This window comes from Dioscorea cayenensis, chromosome 18, assembly GCF_009730915.1.
Source record: "Dioscorea cayenensis subsp. rotundata cultivar TDr96_F1 chromosome 18, TDr96_F1_v2_PseudoChromosome.rev07_lg8_w22 25.fasta, whole genome shotgun sequence".
Lineage (NCBI taxonomy): Eukaryota > Viridiplantae > Streptophyta > Magnoliopsida > Dioscoreales > Dioscoreaceae > Dioscorea > Dioscorea cayenensis.
The window spans coordinates 19,402,465-19,419,027 of record NC_052488.1 but is presented as its reverse complement, the minus strand read 5'-3'; positions in this window follow the sequence as shown (position 1 = coordinate 19,419,027).

Here is a 16,563-nt window from a genome sequence, read left to right as displayed (position 1 = left end):
TGAAATATATATATATATATATATAATTAAATAATTATTATATAAGGAGGATGATGGTTGCATTATGATATTTCAATTTCCATTATTAATATCATGTGTCTTCAAGAATGAGCTATTTCCATAGGTAAAAAAAAAACAAAAAACCTAAAAATTTTATATTTATATGTTCTATATATTTGAAAAGTAAATATATATGATGTATTTTATAGAATAAAACATAGAGATCAAAATCCACATATGAGTTGGCCATTTGTTGTATTTACGAAATTATGATTCAATTAATAATAATTTTAATTATTTTTAAAAAAAAATTAATGATAGGTTATATGTGTTTATTAATAATCAATATTATAAACTAAATAAATAAATAAAACTTGTAAAAAATGTTAATAAATAACCCCTTACACATTTTAATATAGATATCTTAAAACTGTACTTTATTAAACTAGTCCTCACATAAAAATTTCACTTATGTGTATTGCAAGTTGAGAACATCAAATTCAAAACCCTTTAATCACAAATCACAATCAAAACCACTAATCTATGACCCGATTCTTAGCATCAATATCACATAGTCACAGTCGTCACATGCAAACAAAATACAATTTACGCTCTTTAATGCATTACTTAAAAGCTTATTGAAAATCAAGTCACTCTCTTTGATACATAACATCACCAACGCAAACCCTAATCTCAACCTAATCACTATTCTCACGTCACCCAAGAATTGAATATATAAATAACCACGCACACTTAAACAAATATACATATCATTAAAAACACAATAATTAATGAGTTACTTTCAATTTAATAATCAACGACACAAGGGACCCAACCATATGACTTAGAGTGATAAAACACCACAAATCAGTAAACAAGATCCATTAACAAAGCAACCATATAAAAATTAGTTATTATTTATGGACATAAAGAAGACAAGAGTTCAATCTAGCACCCCACCTGGCCTGACACGTCACTATTAGATCAATTAATGAGAAGAAACCCAAAGTGAGTGAGCTCGGACCGGACCCAGTGTTGGACCACGGACTGGGCCCGACCACCATTTTTGGCGTGGCTTGCCGTACTGGACTGGGCTGGGCTTGGGTTGGTTTGGACCGGACTGGACCGGATGGCAGGCGCACGGGGAGACAATGTCGGGCCGGGACCGGGACGGCGCACGTGAAGGGCACTGACAGTGTCCCCCCATCGCACGTGTAGGATATCTTGTTAACACGTGTGGAAGGAGAAGGGCTATTCGTTACTTTGTAACATCCACTCCCGGCATCATGAGTTCCTCCCACGAGTGACGGAGCCTGTTGCCGGTTGTCTTTTTACTCAATTGCCCTTGCTGACATTTTATGTGATTGGTTCTTTACTTCTTTACTTCCTTTTATGAATTATTATTTTCTTTGTGTATGTGTCTATTTTTTTTTATATAATTATTTAATTTAAGTTAACTAATAATAATTTAAATTATGTAATATAGACTATATATAGTACAGTAATGTCCTCAAAATAAATCTGGTGTGTTAAATTATTTTTTTTTTAATATATTTTTTTACGGTGTTAAAGAGTCTGTTTTAGATTCATAATATAGCACAATGCAAGTGATTGGATTATAATATGTAATTATTTATATTATTTTATATTTAATTTTCAAGTGAATTTTATTACATTTTTATTAAAATTATGAATTTAAGGATAATTTTTAATCATATTATTTCAAATCAAAATAATTTTGTGTTTTTAGTTGTTCTGATAAAATTTTTGTATTAGTTTAATTTTTAAAAATATCAAAAAAAAAAATATAAAGTTATGCTTGTATTAAATAAATTCCAAATTTTCGCCTATAAAATACATAAAATAAAAAAAAAAACTGCATACTAACAAAGGGTATAAGGAGTAATATAATAATAGTATTAATGTGAGAAGTCACATGGGGGTGACACGTGAGAAGGGGATGAACATAGGATACTGAAGGGTAGGCATAGGTACAGGCAAGGACTTGGTGGTAGTAATGCAAATGCAGAGCAGAGAGAAGAAGGTGAGGTGGCAGGCTTTATTATTTAAACTTTGTTGGTGAAAGGAAAGAGGTGGACATCAGAAACGGGCCGGATCTTCTTTTGGACTTTAAAGCAAACAAACAGTTTTGGAAACAGCAAAAGAAACCCCACAACCCCACAACCCTATTTTACATCCATTTCACTGATCCCAATGAACCTTCCATTATGCCATGCCATGCCATTCCATTCCATTCCATTCCCCTCCTCTTCTTTTCAGTTTTCACACACACACTTATGTATATACTCCATGTACTCTTTCCGTTCTTTTTTTTTTTTTATATGTAATAAATCAGGATTTATTTTTATTTATTTATAATTTTTAACATCAAAAAAGCATTTATTATATTCTTTTTTAAAATTATCCTTAGCACTTTATTCAATTCTTTTCTTAAAATTAAATATAAAAAAAAATTTAAAAATATAAATTAGGAGTAACTTTATAAAAAATGACTAATTTTTTTTTTAAATTTGATGAAATAATTAAGTTTCTTGTTAGGTGAGATTCGGTTAAACACGACAGATAAAAAATAACAGAGGGAATATATATATTTATCTAAATAATTATAAAAGAGTAACAGAGAAAATAAACAAAAAAAACTAATAATTGAACAATATTAATCCTGTTATCAAAAGCAAATGTGAAGCTTTTTATTTGTCTTATTTTATATTTTTTTATTTAATATATTTTTACAAATTTTAATAAATCATATTCAAAGATTATACTTTAACTAAGTGTTATCTTGAAAAATTAATATAATTTTTTATAAATTTATATTACTAATTAATTTTAATTATTTTTTTTAATAAATATAAATTAGTTAAAATAGACAAATAAAAAAAACTAACAAGAGAATTAAAGACAAGTCTTTGAGTGGGGATATGAATTTACCGTCTAAATTCTATATCACTGAATGAAACTATATGAACTGGATCAATTTTCAATCATACACACTTCTTTAATAAATATAGAGGACTGATAATCTAAAGACATCTTAAATTTGAAATCTAGGGACGTACAAAGTAATCATCAGATGGAAATCCAACAGCTTTGATCATCATAAACAATATCAAAAACATATTCTTCCGTGTTTTACAGTATCATGAATAGTTAAATATGTGCAGTGCTTATATAAAATAAACAACCATTGAATAATAATTCAACAGTTTTAAATTCGATATTTTTATAGAACAATAATATAAGGACTTACCTAAATAACCTTTTGCCTATATATATATATATATAATACTTGTTGTTTTTATAATAATAATTAAAAAAAGGGGAAAAAAAATTGGTATCGGATCCGGGTGGGGGAGGGGGACCGGGAGAGGGATCCGGATGGGGCAGAAGGTGTCGGGGTGGGGTGAGAAATCAGGAAAGATGGCTGACAAAGTCTGGCACGCGTGGACAGCCTTCCCACGTGCATTACGTGCTTTCCCTTTAATTCAATTTCAACTCAAACAGCTTCTGCCCTTGTGGGTGGGAATCCCGTGACTTTTCCTTTTTACTTTTCTTTTTATTGCTTCTTCTTCTTCTATTCTTTTTGCTTTTTGCTTTAGGGTGGGTCTGGTTGGATATAAACCGTGAAAAGAGTTATTATTATTATTATTATTACAGTGATTTGAGAAATGTTTAATTGGTGCGTCACCCGTGAACGCATTTTTTTTAAAGAAAGAATAAGGACTTATTTAGATAAATGAATGTGCGAAATAATTGTTTAAGAATATAGTAAGATATATTATTTATTTCAATAAAATTTAAATTATAAAATATTTAATGTCGAACGGCATTAATTGAGTCATTGTATGGCAAGTTTATTAAAAACTTTCTTTCTAAAAATCAATTTTAATAAAATAAAAAAATCCCTCATACAACTCTTACAAGACATAAGGTTTAAGTGTTGATTCTAAATAAATACTCCATATATTTTCGTTTTTGCACTTAATTATAATTTCCATCTTGTGACATTGTTTGTAAAATACTAACATAAAAATAAACTATATATATATATGTGTGTGTGTGTGTTAAAAAGGCTCAAAATGAAGCCCATAAAATTGAAACAAAATCCATTTCCAAAAAATATGGAAGATGGCTAAAGGCACATGGTTTATTGGTTTGGGTGGTAAATGGCACTACTACAAGTTTTTCGAAGAAGGGGAAAGGTGACAAGAGTTCAAATTCCATGTAGAATAATTAACTATGTAATAATTTAGATTCTATATGAACTTTAATAAATTCATGTTCTTTTTTATCTGTCGTTTTCTAATACCAAGAAGTATTTTTTTTTCCCAAAATTACCTTAACACTTTATTAATTTTTTTTTTGAAATTAAATATTAGAAAGAAATGTGAACATATAAATTAAGGGTAATTTTGGAAAGATAACTAATTTTTTTATAAAATTCCGTGAAATAACTAAATTTATTGGTATGTGAGATTCGGTTAACGATGATAGACAAAAAAGAATGGAGAGAGTATTACCTTTACACACATCCTTTACCTAATTTAGGAGTTTGTTCCTTTTATCAAAATTAAATAAATAAAAAATAACAAATAAAAAAAATGGGAGATGAATTGTTGGTATGCACTCAAATCAATCTTTTAACTTTCGGTAATATAATCTTATCGATGCATATATTTAACTTAAATTTTAGAACAGAATCCATATTGATTTTAAAAATTAAAATTCAAGCAGTGGCCTTTTTTTCACAAAAGATGAGAAAACAAAAACCGAAGGAAAGGAAGAAAGATACGAAGGAAAAATACAAGGCCTTATAGTTTGAAAAGCCCTTGGGCTTAGACGCATTATTGGGCTTTTCATGGTATTTGGACTAATTTAAAATGTTAATCAGAAGAATACAATCTTTAAGGATGTTATACAAAGCTAAATACCCACAATTGGTAGATAAATAAATGTGATAACCTCAACTAATAAATGATACCATTTAAAGATTATGTGGTCAATTTCTATAATACATGAAATTCCACGGATGATTTCATTGTTAAATTTTCAAGAAGTTCTTTAAGTATTAATTATACCAATTAAAAAATATTTTTTTTAAAGTCTTTTCACATTTAGAATATTAAGTCTTAAGCCTCAAGCATGTTAAATATTATAAACATATCCCCAAAAGAAACATGATATATGATCACCCACAATAGTTTGGCTAACTACGTACGTATCTTTGCATGGCTACTAAATTGACTAGAATTAGCACTCCATTAATCACCTTTAATAAATACTAATTAATCTTGTTAGTTAGTGCTTACTTGCCCTACAAAAACACAAACTTAATTAGATATCTTCTAATCTTTATAGCATTTTGCTGGTTTCCTAGAACTTTTTCTTTCTTGACTCTCAAATTCCATCAATATATTATTCTCCTCACTAACTTTACTTGATCCTCAAGATCAATTAATGAAAAGTACATCTCTTTCTCTCTCTCTCTCTCTCTCTCTCTCTCTAGAGTTTTGTTGGAAGATGGTGAACAATCTTTGAAAGAATGAGAAGATGAAAGCATAACATTCAAAGAAACCAAAAGAAAAGTTTTAAGAGTTAGGTGAGGATTTGAAAGGTAATGGTCATTTTCTAGTGTGCTTTGTCAATGCCTTGGTCTTAAGGATGTGAGGACACAACAATGGAAGTGAATCACAAGGAAATGTTCAAGGGTTCATTATCACTCTTTCAAAAGCACATAGTTGAAAAGGTTCATTAAGAAGTTGAACAAGACTTATATAAATATATTCTTCTTCATCTTCTTCTTCTTAATTAAGATCATTATCATATGACTCATGCACAATGAAATTTATGTACTGCCTTGGTATGCATTAAAGCATGTTGTTTGACATTCTTGCTTTGACAAAAATATTGTAGGCTTGTTTAATTCAGACATGTATTCCAAGCTTGGAAAAATTAAGTTCAATATTATAAAATTACTTGTGTAGTTTTCATAGGTCTAGAGTTTAATGCATTATTATAAGTCCATGTTTTTTTCCCTTCTTCATTACATGTTTGTTTACTGGAAATGTTTACAATGACTTATTTCTTTGGTCTATATATGACATTTCCGACAATGAAAATTATTCTATGTTTGAAGGGGTTTGTAGCAACTAGTAAAATTTTATTTGATAACATCTACCTTTTCTCTTTTGTTTATATATATATTGCGTTTAAACTATTCAAAGTTTAGAAGTTCTTATAGAATTGCTTCTTGTTCTTCTTAGTTAATTCTTAAAATTTTTCTTAATTAAAAATTGCAAATAATAAATTAATATTCATGATCCACTACACTATTATTTATAATATTAATAAGAGACAATAAAACTATGGAGTTTAGTTGAAATTGTACAAGTAACTTTATTAATATTGTTATTGTTATTATTTGATTATTTGTAATCGATCATTAAAATATAATTTTGAAAATTTCCATCTTCCTCCCTAGCTCAATCGCTCATCAAGAAAATGCAACGACTATTTCATTGCAAAGCAAAAGTCTTATGAACTTTTCTTCATCTCAAGATAATGTATTAAAGGTCATTGTCTCTTATTATTATTATTATTATTATTAGCAAAATTCTTTGGCTCCACATCAATTTGTTTTAATTTAAAACACAAATAAAATATTTTAATTAACAAAAGTGTAATACCCAACAAATTAAATAACAACTCAATAAATAAAAATAAAACAACAAAAAAATATTCTGAAAAAAAAAATAATAATAATAATAAATTTTATAATACCTTCTGCAGCTAATTACAAAAATCAAAATTAAAACCATTGCATTAAGATTCTGACCATAACTTTTACAAACCCATTAAGTTTTCAGAGTTTTAACACCTCTTATTCTTTAATTTTTTATATTTTGATATATTTAATTTCTTCTACTTTATTTAAACATAAATCAACGTAAAAGTTCACTTTTAATTATGACTTACATATTGGTTTATATATATATATATATATATATATATATATATATATATATATATAGCCGTATAGGACTGAAAGAGAATAAAGAAATTTTCTTTTTCTTAACCAACCCAGCATGAGGAAAAGGATGATCTTTTATATTTATAAGTCACTTTATCCATTTTCCATTAAACCAAAGGTAATAATAAAAAGACGTTTATTATTAAATAATTACTTACAATGCAAACCATTGGTATACGATATCTAAAGGAAAATAAATTAAGAAATTTTTACAATGCAAACTTTATGTATATATAATATTTTTTTTTTAATAAGGTGGATAAACCACTAATTTATTAAAAAAAGAGTATGTATATATACTATATTTAATATAAAAAAAATTAAATGTAATAATTTTTTTAATAAATTATTTTAAAGTTATTTCTTGAAACTTTTTTGAAGCAGATTTTACAGTTAATTTAATAATATTATATAGATTATTATTATTATATCTAATCAACTGATCAACCCTATCTCTATAATTGAGAGTTTACCATTTCAATCCCAAACACATATGATAGAGGGCTTTAAAAGTGGACAGATATCCACCCAATCTGGAATTTTATTGCATTAATAATTAGGACGGTGATGCCAAATGTATGTAGGACCATATAAATCTTTCCGTATAGAAAACTAAATAAGATTCACTACTATATATATATATATGTGTGTTTTCTATGAAAAAAAGTAAAGCCTGTTCCATATATTCTTCTTTCTTATGTGTGTTGTGCTTCACTTTTCACACATCCCATCTTGTCATTAGAACATTCTCAAGTCCTCAATACGTGTTAACCGAGTTTGTCCAAGCTCTCACTTTTCAAACTTAATTTTTCAAACTTTATATCAACTCTTTTTACGTCACTGATGATCTTTTAATACTTCTTATTTTTTGAACGTTGAAATGAGTTCTTTAATTTATAATTCATTTCTAATCTTAGTCTTTAGTCCTCTTTGGTTTGAATGCATAATGCATATATATATATATGCAAGTACTAACTAATACAACTTCATCTATTTGATCTAACCTTGAAAAAACTTCGACCTTTATCACCAAACTTAAACTAATGTCATTATTAGGGGTTGAAGATGTGAAGGAAGTTATGTGGGAACACAATGAGAGTTTGATTAATTCACTTATCATCAAATCAAGATTGGGATACAGCTCAAGCTTAATGTGCATGTGTGGAGTCGTGGACCATAGAATATATTGAAGAAATTCAAAAACTTCTTGACTTGTTTGAAAACAACGAACGAACCACCGTCCATATAATATTATATATATATATATATTGATAAAAATCATGTAGAAAATATCATAGTTGTGGTATCTACTTGAAAGTGATTGTCTATTGTGTCGGTAAATTGACTAACAAATCATTTGTGTGAATCGTGTGATCGAGGAAGCTTGCACCTTATAAACTATATATGTTTCACATTAATATTTGTTTAATTAATTGATGTGAAGCTAAAATAGTGTCGTTGGAGCAATTATATGTGATGTTTGACATTAAATAATGTGAACATGAAAGATTTGAGTGACGGATTATTCGGCTTTTGCCAATTATAAGGTTTGGAAATTTAAGCACATTTGCGCTTGATATTGTTTTGAGGGAGACCTTGAAAGATGCTTCGTGGATGAGTGGTTTTGGCATCACTAAACTTAAGAATATATATATTGAAGGTCATGGTTTTCTTTTAAAACTTGAGGATGATAATGATTTGCTTAGAGAGATATATATATAGACTGAGATAGAAAGAGATGGCGAGAAAGTGAGGATTATATATATATATATATACGTGTGCATGTGTTTTGCATGCATGGTGCATGTGTCACGTGTTTAGAGTTGTTTGTGGAGGACCATTTTCTTCATGATATGACCACCAACGTGTCAAAAGATTAATTAAGTACTTTTGACAACAACGTGATTTAATTCGGATATATTTATTTGAAATTTGTAAACTTGAATGCTATTTAAATTGATATAATATAATGAAACCAATTCGATTGGGTGGTTTGTGTGTCATGTTATATTTCAATAACAAACTATTTAATATGTAGTATTTAATTTATGATAACGAGAGATTATGAATTAGATTACTTATAGGATGCAACTATATTATAATTTTTTTTTAATAAAATGGATAGATCATTAATTTATCAAAAAAAAAAAAAGAGAAAGCAACTATATAAGGATATGTGAAATTTAAAATTAATATGATATAAATATAAAGATAATATATTTTTAATGAATATAACACATTTGAAATGCTAAATGCTGGTTACCTCCAAATGACCTCCAAATGCTTGTTTAATTGAATTTAAGAAAACAATAGTAATTAATTATTATTAAAAAAATTAATAAAAATGATTTTATTTGACACGACACCACGTTGATCCCAGTATATATGTTAAAAAGCTGTTTCTTTTCCAATTATATAATGTTTGTGATAAGTGCTTGTTTTGTTAGGTTGAGTTTAATATGGATTTTTTGGGTAATATAAAATTAAGTAAATTTGAATATGTACAATGATTTATATATTACCATTTGAATTTATGTTGACTCTAATTAGTATTTTGAATAATATTTATTTTAAAATGAAAATTGGTTTTTAATAAAAAAATATTATATATACAAAAATATTTTACAAATCAAGACGAGGTTTCTATTTTTGTGAACACTCTATTAAAAAAAGAATTATTTAAATTAAAAGTACTATTATGGCTCATCAAGTAGTGAAATTAATCAGTCATAGTTTTTAAAATATAAGACTAAAAATATAATGTTCTATTCATTCAAATTACATATTACTGTTAACAGTATATATTCTTATTTTAGCGGATTATCTATGCTACAAAAATTATTTGAGTAGATACTGTAATATCTAAAATAATGTATTATTATTTTAATTAACAATTAATATTTATTAATATTAATATTTTGGAATATTAAATATACTTATTTAAATAAGTAAACATTATTTTAAAAATAACGGAATTACTCTTGGATATTACTCACCATTTACCAGCCAAACATCCTCTGGTTTTAATTGACTATGTGAACTTGTCCACAAATGGAACATTTGCTCTTTACCACGTACCGCTTTAAAATATTAAAAGAAAAAAGAAAAAAAATTATTTTTTATTACCTACCACTTTGAAATATTAAATGAGGAAATAAAATTTTTGCCCCCTCATTCTTTTTTTAAACATTATTATATTAATGATGACCTCATTGCTTCAATCATTTCCATTCCAAAATAAATAAATAAATAATTATTCTAAAATAATTGTTATTTACAATATCAAAGTAAATTTTTTTTTTTTTCAATTTTATCCTTCTTTGATTTCATAAGTAATCCACTCTATTTCTTTTTATATATCACAAATCTATGTTTTTTTTTATCTGTTATTTTTTAACATAAAAAGCATTTATTATGTTTTTCCAAAATTATCCTTAACACTCTATTTAATTTTTTTTTTGAAATTAAATATAAGAGAGAAATTTAAAGATATAAATTAGGGGTAATTTTGGAATGATAACTAATTTTTTTATAAATTTTTGTGAAATAACTAATTTTATTGGTACGTGAAATTCGGTTAATCACGACACATAAAAAAGAACGGAGGTAGTTTATAAATAAAGAAAATAATATTTATAGTCACAAGAAAAATATATAGTTTGAAGAGAGAGATAGTTTAGTAATTTGGTTGATTTTTATGTTAAATTTTAAAAATTTAATGATATCCTTCATTATTGTATAACATCCTTAAACGACATATATTTTTAAATGGAGAAAGTATTAGTTATCGGTTAATATCCGTTTTTAATCTTTCGAGTTTTTCATAAACATCTCTATATTTGTTTTTTAATAAATCATATCTAAAATGTAGACGCGAAAAATTTATATCTCAATCTATATCTACTTTGATGTTATACGAAATCTGTTTCTTTTCTTTCTTTTGGCAAAAAAATACAAATATTCTACACATAAAACAAATAACAATATATCAGCTAGTCAATATCAAATGTGAATTTTTTTAATTTAGAAAAAAAACAAATATATATATATATATAAATGACAATGATGGAAAAAATTATATATACATCATATACACTGTAATGACACGTGTCAGAGGGGAGATAACTGGGTAGAGACTAGGGATGCCCGCAAAGCCGGCTTGATTTCGGCGCAGGTTCAGGGGCGGAACTCTGACTTCACGTGCCGTTAGAACTCGGTCAACGCGGATCTCCGTCCAAGACAGCCTGCCCAAACGCTTTGACACTTTTGCCCATGACAACGACATTAGAGTCCCACTGCTCACCGGATCTCATTCGATCGATCCGCTGTCCACGAGAGATCAGGAACTTCTTAACACATGTCGTTTTATGAACTTATGGGAAATTTTAGATATATAGGTTTATATAAGCACATATTAGAGTATTTGTTTTTATGAAAATATATTATATTTATTATTGTATCTCTTAAAATATATTTGATAAAAAAATATGTATATTCATAGCCCAACGGTATGACACCAAAATATCAAGGCAGTCAGAACCGGACCGGACCGGCTGGTCCAACCGGGTTGGACCGGACCCGGGCACTTGGCCGGTCCGGTTCAGCTCAGAAAACCGGGCAATGGAAAACCGGCCATGAACCGGGAGAACCGCCCGGTCGTGCCGGTTCTCCCGGTTTTAAAACTTAATTAAAAAAATTAAAAAAACTTAAATAAATCAGCCTAATATGATATTGGTAATATGAATATCTTATATTTATATCTAATTATCTATAGTATTATGAATTAATGATAATCTAATTAATAATTATCTTATGATTTAATGATTATTAATTAATGATTCTTATCAACTTATTGATTATTAATCATGCCTTCAAGCCTTGATGAGATTAATATTATTTAGTGTTTCATATCAATTTAGTTTAACTAAATGTTGTTAAATGTTGTGTTTTGAATATGGAATCAATACTTGTTTGTTTTTATTGGTTGTGTATTTGATTTGAAAATTAATATAGGATGTGTATTTGATTTAAAAATTAATACAATATTTAATATATTTTATTTTATATTTTTATTTATTAAATCCGGTTTGATCCGGTTCAACCCCGGTTGGACCTCTTGACTCTTGAACCTTGAACCTTGGCCTCCTCCGGTTCGAAGGTCCGGTCCGATTCTGACTACCTAGCAAAATATAAAGAGAAGATTATGGGTTTAAATCACTCTTACAGCAGTACTGTTCATACGGGATTCTTATCCTGCATAAATAATGTACATCTGGGGCTTTAGTACTATTCAGTACTGTTTATATTCATAAAAACGGGTATTTATCACCTATTATTCACTACTTATATATACAGACAAACAACGAATCCTATGAATTTGAGTTTTGATGATAATAAAATACCAACTTTCATATTATTATACAAGTGGTAAAATAAATATTGTTTATAATTTTTTATTATAATTTAATTTTTGTACTTGAATATACTTATAATTGAGATTAAAAACAAAGGTTACAATATAAAATTTTATTGAGTACTACTAAAATTTTATCATCTTAGATGTAAGACATCCACCTCAAAAAACTAAAACTAATAAACAAATTAAGCATTTATACCAATAATATGTTTTTAAAAACTAGATAAATCAAGTTATTACTAATACTTGTAGTTTTTTTTTAACGACGTGTAGAAGCCACCTTAATATTTACATACTTTTTATTATATGATATGATCAACTAATGATGTTGAGTGTTATTTAAAGAAAAGTGTAAAGCAAATAATATGGATGTTGAAATGGAGAAGACATATCATGTAAAGTGGGCAAAGTTTGGGAAGCACTGTTGCAGCATGAGAGGAAACAGTGAAAGTTTCACCGTTTTAAGTGCATTTGGATGACTTTGGATTCCAAAGAGTCTATAAAGTCAAGACTCAAGGGAGACACTTCACTCTTCAGGTACTAGTATTATTTATCTAGTCAATAGACTCAGTACTCTTGCACACAAAAATTTATTTCTCACTCCTCACTTTGATGAGCATCCTAGGTCCTAGGATATGGATGGCACTGATCATTGGCCTAATTATTGAACCTATTTGTACATAAAATTGATAGAAATTTGAAAGAATTAAAAAATATTAATCAAATTAGGATAAGTTAATAACTTAAGATCAATTAAATAAGATAATCGATTGATTTTACTGTTTTATGTTACGCTTTGTCACTCTTCAGAACTCTTACATTTTCTTCCCAGCTAATTTTTTTTTATATCTCTTAAACTCTTTATCTTAATTTTCATGATTTTTTTTAAATAAAGACAAGTTAACATTTGGGTGACATCATTCAGGGGGTTTACATCGCTTCATTGCTAGTTAATTGGTACTTGTAACTTCATTCATTTTGCATGTCATTTTGATATATATATATTAAAAAGATACGCCCCTAGAATACTGTTCTGTAAAAACATACTATTATAATTTTTTTTTTTAATCATCATCCAACGCCGGCTTGTTTATATACATCATAAATTTACAGTTATTGAATCATCATTCAACGACCGTTTATTTATATAAATATTGCACATCTTTATATTGTTTATGTTATTGTGCGACATTATAGAAAGCGTTTTGAACTGTTCCTGATGATAATTGCTGTCAGGCTACTATCCAATAACTACTGTTGACGTCTATAAATTTCAAATTTAAGTCTTTACATTACTCATTCTCTCTCTCAATATATATATATATATATATATATATATATATATATTCACTTCTAAATAGATTAAACAATAAAACAAAAAAACAACGAGGATATCATGTGTGCACAGTGCAACATAAATCAATAATTTCCATGCTAGCTCTGAACTTTCTCTATCACCATAGTTATCTTTCAAATCTGATATTAGGTTGTGCTTGTACGTTCATATATAGTTATTTTTGTTTTTAATATATGTATAATAAAAAAAAAATCTGACTTCATGGATGAGGTTTATCATTGTTAAATATCATGATAATGAATAATATCAATAATATGTGATAGAAGAAATGTATATATATATATATATATATAAATGAATAAATATTGGGGCATGTGTTGAAATATTAGAAGCACATGAATGATGGTTAGCCACATCTTATTAGGGAATGAGAGCCAAGTGTCTTCTTCCTTCTTTTCAAGCCCCACCATTCTTGGCTAACCTCCATCACCAATCAAATCAATTCAAAAGCTTATGCATGCTTGTCCTATACTTTTCTTCTGTTGTCTGTTTTTTTCAGAACTATACATAAATACATGAACCGTCAAAATAAATATTGTGTTCATTTTTTCAATATATGTATATATATTATTGAAGTATAAAAGAGTTCATGGTATATGGGAGAAAAGAACAAAGGAGGGAATTAAAATATATATTTATATTTTATAATAAAGGTACAATATTGTAATAGACCTTTGCACTCATGCAATACTAGACTCATGTTTGTATAGTTTATTTCTTTTTAATAATAACTTGGTGATTGTTTAGGAGAGTATATATAGACTAATGTTTTCGGAACAAGTCCGGACCGCTAGTTTGACCAATTGAATTGGTGAACCGGTCATAGACATGGTCTAATTTTGTAATTAACCAAGAGTTGTAATTGGCCCAGAATGAGCCATATTGAATCGCGGATCTAATTAATAACCCGTTGAACTGCCCATTTTTTAATAAACCAGATCGGTTTTGTAAACCCTTAAAATTACATTATTGCCCTTAATAGATTTTTTATATTCCCTCCGTTCTTTTTTATCTATCACAAATCTATTTTTCTTTTTATTTGTCATTTTTTAATATCAAGAAACATTTATTATTATTTTTTTTCTAAAATTACCCTTAACACTCTATTCAATTCTCTTCTTGGAATTAAATATGAGAGAGAAATGTGAATATATAAATTAGGGGTAATTTTGGGAAGATAACTAAATCTTTATAAAATTTTGTGAAATAAATAAGTTTCTTGGTAAGTGAGATTCGGCTAATCACGACAGATAAAAAAGAACGGAAAAAGTATATGAAAAATACAGAGTCTTTTATGTCATTTTAAACTAAAAAATATGTTGTTAATACTCATGCGGTTGTGTATTGAACGGATCATGGATGTGTTTGATATTAATAATATGGACTTTTAATTTAGTTTTTTAATTTTAGTTTTTATATGTTAAAACTTCAAATTTGTTGGTTGTAGCATGCTTAAATTTGTTTGTTAATTAATAGTTTCTTTTTTTTTTTACTTTTCAAACAATGAAATCATGTAACATAATGTTTTATTATTTATTACATAATATAATATGATAATTTTATTATTACTATTTATATTGATCGAATATTGACCCAATGGTTAAATTTGTGAAAGTGATCTGGGACTTTAAATGGTTCAATGTTCTGTCCGGTTCTGCTAAGATTGATATAGAATAAATGAGGGAATTAAAACAAGAATTTTTATAATATATTATAATAAAAGATATTATAATAAACCTCCACTGTTGTACAATAATATATATTGCAATATATTATACCTTTCTTAATGATAACAACAAACATGTGATTATTTGAATTTCTAATGTTAATAGTGTCTACCATAGACCTTTTTTATGTATTAAACTATACACTCACACTTGTACTTTAGTTTATATAGACTTGTTTATGATTAACTAATATATGTAATATTTTATATAATAAAACCAGTAAACATATACTAATAGGAACAATAAACATGCAGTTGAAATTAGTTGGATAAAGAGAATACATTAAACAAAGATTAGTAGGTATGAAGTGAAGGAGACTATTAGCATACTAAAACCATGGTCTGTAAACCAAGGATGGGAATGTTTAACACACGGTTGCCACTTCTTCAACAACAATCAAATGCTTATCTAAATAAAAACACATGCTTTGACTCAGTCAACATAACTAAATCAAACATACCATCGCATTAATCAATATCTACGAGGATGAAGCTAATATATATAGACCTTAGTTCTCATTGATATTGCACTTTGAAGAGAAAAAAAAATCAGCAATACATACATTTTTTTTAACGATAATTTTTTTTTTCAAATAAAGAGGTGACATGTTTTTGTAATAAATTGTTTTTCAAACGTATTTTCTTCGATGAAATCTAAATGATCTATAGATAAATATCATATTTAGTTTGATGATATCCAAAACAATGTATTTTTCTTTTTTGTTTTTCTTTCCTTGGTGCATGAATAGACTCCACTTCCTTCACTGCTAATGTAACATGGTTATCATCATGCACTAGTTGAAGTTACAGAAGGTTTTATATCTAGAAATTGGCTCAACTTGCATCATGGATTATGATTTTATTGATGTGATTCATTGATGTGATGATTTTGAGGAATAGATTCTTTTTTTTGCAAGTAGGTTTATTTGTGGAATATAAATTTACAGAAACGGGTCTAGATTGGGGATTGAAATTTGACCAACTTTTGGAGAGTATATTAATTGCATGTTCTT